Source organism: Penaeus japonicus, unplaced genomic scaffold, assembly GCF_977035675.1.
Source record: "Penaeus japonicus unplaced genomic scaffold, GWHDUDI00000001_assembly GWHDUDI00000001, whole genome shotgun sequence".
In the NCBI taxonomy this organism is placed as follows: domain Eukaryota; kingdom Metazoa; phylum Arthropoda; class Malacostraca; order Decapoda; family Penaeidae; genus Penaeus; species Penaeus japonicus.
This window is the reverse complement of record NW_028234403.1, coordinates 18,583,388-18,588,387: the sequence shown is the minus strand read 5'-3', so window position 1 is coordinate 18,588,387 and position 5,000 is coordinate 18,583,388. Positions and strand designations below refer to the sequence as shown.

Sequence of the window (5,000 nt, the reverse complement as noted above, 5' to 3'; positions counted from 1 at the left end):
AAGATGACCTTAGTGAAGCTCGTATTCAAGTTGCAGGAGAGACTGTGGCAGAAAATCTAGCCAATCTTTTTTAAAAATGTCTAAGCGACGGTAAAACTAAATAATTTTAATACGATAATACAAAATTTTCATCACAACTCGCAACTCCGATACACTAGATTCAAAACAATCCAGGGAACATGGAGGCTTCCACAGTGGTTTTTCAGCTATAGAACATACTCACACAATAGCCCGAGTAAAAAGAAAAAAAAGGAATCTTTTAGCGTCAATACTAGAAACAATTTGTAAACAAGAAGTAGAGGAGATCTACTGTAGATTATTAAAGTCTAGATGCAGAGATGGGACAGTGATCATATAATTCCATGTGCTCAGAGAGGCATGAAAAGGCTCATGAGAGGAGTTCGCCTGAGAGGCAGAAAAAAGAGCAACATGGATTTGGGAACAGACAAAAGTAGAGAGCATATTTAAGAGTATGGGGGGAAAATGTGACAATGGGCAGGTGGATAAAGTAAACAGAATGAGGAATAGATGGTATGAAGAGGCCAAGGGTAACACCAATGACAAGATGGCGTGATGAAATAGCGAAATTCGCATGTCGAAACTGCAAAAAAGGATACAAGATCACAATTACTGGAAAATATTAGAATAGGCCTATCTATGTCTTAAAGTAGAATGACATTGGCTGATGATGATGATACATACAAGTTATATATTATAGGATCGTTTATATATAATCTCATATGGACTAGGTGGCCCAGGTTTGATTTTCGATATGGAAATGGTTTCTGCATTGATACATTTACGCCTAAAAGAACAGTTTTTCAAATGGAAAGACGCATATGCCATTTATTTTTAAAGAGTGGAATGCATATTCAGGAGAATTGGGAGTACACTTTCACCTGGATCATGATTTGGCCATTGGCCATCACACATGGTACCTGCTATGAAAAGAATGCCCCGAGTGAGGCTCGAACTCACGACCTTCAGATTATGAGACTGACGCGCTGCCTACTGCGCCATCGAGGCCATGTAAGGTTAATAAAGTGTTTAGTTGAAAACCAATATTATTTGTCCTATGCTGTGTACTAGAATACTTACTGATTAATTATTTGTGTATGTAAATGCGCCTCCGAGATACGTGTATAAGCATATAAATGGATATGATAACAAACGGTGACGTACTCCCGAGAAAGAACACATAGGTTTTCTTGAAGGAACATTAAAAGGGCGAGAATTTTGAAAATTAAGTATCTCACCTTCAAGTCTTCCGGGAAATACACAGTGCTTTAGGAAAATGCAGGAAGATTGTCGCATTGTGCATGAAGGAACAATCGGCAGTGAAATCCAAGACAAAGTTTATTTTTACTCTAATTCCTTAATACTAATATAGCCTAGATGCACATACAAAAATACGAAAAAACAACGCACAAATGAAATATGTCTATATCATCCAATATTTGTTAAATTAAGTATCCCAATATTCTGGTTCACATGTGCGCTTCACTAAAAACCTTGTCAAATCTTTTATAGAAAATTAAAATCTCAACTTTCAGGTCAGTTACAGCTTTTTGACAATATCACTTCCAGCAGAAGTTTCAGACAGAAAACACTTCAATTTTAAGTTTAACATTTATCTAATAAAGGAAAATATATTCATAAGTTGATAATTTCAAAACACTGAATACTGAAACTCCCTGAAAAGTGGACAAAGGTCAATAAAAGTTTGGTGAAAGGTGGACAGGTGGATGGACGAAATCATATCCACCTGTGAAGAGCTCTTGTCTCGGATTTATGTGGAATTTTATAGAAATCTGCATTGCATAGTGGCTTCGAACTAGAATGTAATTTCCTCCCCACCTATTCTCCCTTTCTCTCCTAGGGGAATTTTCAATCTCAAAATGAGCGAAACAGATTTTCTTTCCTTATGTAATAGCAAAATAAAATTCTAAAATGTTGGAATCGTTACTTTCGAAAAAAAACTTACACACACACACACACACATATATATATATGTACATCAAATCACCACTAGGGCTGGCCGCTATAAAAAAAAAATTGAAGAGTAATGTCTTAGAGCATTAGGATATCCCAACATCCGAAGAAGTTTAGCCGTTTGTGTTCATATGTCTGATGCGTGTGTATGCGTACATGGCTGTTTCTATTTGCTTGTACTGGTCTCTTTGTAATTAATTCTTTGTGCTTAAGTATACAGTTGTTGGTCAGTGATTATTAGCAAATGTAGCAGTGTCACCTTGTAAGCACTTCTAGCGATATTTCTAGTATAGTATTATTTATAGCAACATAAGAAACTGATTTAAATTACCAGGTTGCTACAAATACTGCTACTTAAGCCGATCTATGAGTAGGACGGGAAGATAAAGCTTACAGAGATTACTCATCTACACTTACTCTATTATGTATAATATATATATATATATATATATATATATACATACATATATATATATATATATATATATATATATATATATATATATATATATATATATACTGTACATGTATATATAGCGATCAAGTGATCTAGGTACGATAAAATCACTAAGGATATACATTACAGAAAAAAATAATAAAATAAGAGTAATACCATAGAATATCTGTATATCCTAATATTTGAAAAAACAAGTGGATGTATTTGAAGAAAAGAAAAGAAAAAAAGGAAAAAAAAAACACAAGTAAAACAAGCCAATCACCTTAAGAAATGTACAAGAGACGGTAAAACTCCATAATTCTAATGCAAAAAAAACAATGGGACATAAGAGACCTAAAAATTACCAACCGAACCCTCATGTCAATCATCGATAAATTTCGCAAAAAAAATAATCAAAACCCGCATCTCCGATTAATTAGATTCCAAACAACCCAGGGAACAGGCAAGTCCCTCAACTATAAAATATATTTACACGCTAACCTAAATAAAAGAGAAAAACGAATGTAGGAAGCCATTCGTTGATTACAAATAGGTATTCGACTCGGTACAGATAGAGGTAGTACTAGATACAATTTGTAAACAAGGAAGAGAGAATATCTGTTGTAGATTATTTAGAGTATATATACAGAGATGGAACAGCAACCATAAGAATCCACGCAGAAACCTAGAGGGAATATTCACGAAGCGAGTCAGCAAATGAACTACAACACTTATCATGCGATTTGAATAAGGAAGGTCTGAACGTTGGGCTTAAAAGGAACAGGAAAAAGACTAAAGCCATGTTCAACAGCCGAGTCCCAGTTGAACAAATACAAGTACAGGGCGAGGTGCTAGAGGCAGTAAATAAGTATATATAGCTAGGGCAACTCATGGATCCAATATATCCTGTAAATCTGAGATAAAACAACAAATTAGGATATGCTGGAGTGCCTGCGGTACACATACTAATATATTACTATGTTCTCTGTCATTCTCTCTAAAGCAGAATGGAATGCTAACTCGCGCCGTAACTCTGCAGACAGAATCGCTCAGATATCCCAACTCCACCTCCAGTGTGTGTCATCAGTAGATCACATGATATTCAATATCACACACTCACACACATATAAACACAACACCCATAAACATACAACACCATCTCGCATACAATCTTTCGTTCATAGCATTCTTCTCACACACTACATCAAACACACGATCACTCCACTTGCGCACTCTCTCACACATCACACATACATTCAAACAATACACAAAAAACTTACACACAAAACAACACACAATCACACACACCTCTCTCTCTACTCTCTTCTCTCTCTCTTCTCTCTCTCTCTCTCTCTCTCTCTCTCCTCTCTCTCTCTCTCTCTCTCTCCTCTCTCCTCTCTCTCTCTCTTCTCTCTCTCTTCTCTCTCTCTCTCTCTCTCTCTAACACGCAAACGCACGCACACAACCGCACAACAATTATGTCCACCACACACACATTCACACACTTGTGGAAAGGAAAGAACTCTCGATTTTCCATAGACTCAGCGATAAAATCTGTACGGGGGTAAAAACTTCCAACATGATGGAAGATCAAAATGAGCGATTTGATGTGCGAGGTTTTATCTTTATCGCCCCATACACAGGCAGATATTTAGGAGATTTGGTCTGTAGCGATCAAATCTGCTGAAACTGGGCGATCAAATATGCAGGTGTATGGCTAGCTTAAAGAGAAAGAACTTTAACCAAAGTGTCTGATCCATAACATATGAATAAAAAATATGGTCTACGACCAAATTACTTGAAAGGAAATTAGTAAGTGCTCAGAGAGGAATGGAAAGGATCATGATAGGAGTTAGCCTGAGAGACAGAAAGAGAGCAGACAATAATAGAGGCAACGGGCAGGTCTTATATATTGGAGACAGGACAGCAGGTGGGCAAAGTAAACAACAGAATTGGGAATAGATAGTAAAAAAAAAGCCAAGAGTAAGATCTTAATTTCTGGAAAAGATTAAAAGAACCCTACGACTTGCATTGGAATGATACGGTTAGATTTTCTATATGGAATTGGTTTCTACATTGATACACATATGCCTCAAAGATCAGTTTTTCTAATGAAAAGTGACAGGTGTCATTTATTTTTGAAGAGTGGGATACATATTCAGGAGTACTAGGAGTACAGTTTCACCTGATCATGATTTGGCCATTGGCCATCATACAAGGTACCTGCTATGAAAAGAATGCCCCGAGTGAGGCTCGAACTCACGACCTTCAGATTATGAGACTGACGCGCTGCCTACTGCGCCATCGAGGCCATGTAAGATGAAGAAAGTGTTTCGTTGAAAACTAACATTCTTTGTTCTATGCTATATGCTAGTATACTTACTGGTTAATTATTTAAGTCTGTAAATCCGAGATACGTGTATGAACATATAATGTCAACAGCAACAGCAAAGTATATTTAACTTCATATCAGAGGTAAAACCTATCCTTACTCTAATTCCTGATTATTGATATGGTATATATGCATATGCTAAAGAAAAACAATCGATAACGCAGCGTCAATCTTTTACTG

General features: G+C 36.4%; 2 non-coding genes across 2 annotated transcripts; both read right to left on the bottom strand.

The window, feature by feature from the left end:
- Positions 1-953: 953 nt before the first annotated feature.
- On the bottom strand, positions 954-1,026 carry TRNAM-CAU (transfer RNA methionine (anticodon CAU)). Its single transcript has one exon. It is a non-coding gene; the product is annotated as a tRNA-Met (tRNA).
- A 3,640-nt stretch (positions 1,027-4,666) lies between these two features.
- TRNAM-CAU (transfer RNA methionine (anticodon CAU)) lies at positions 4,667-4,739 on the bottom strand. The gene has a single exon. It is a non-coding gene; the product is annotated as a tRNA-Met (tRNA).
- Between the last annotated feature and the right edge of the window lie 261 nt (positions 4,740-5,000).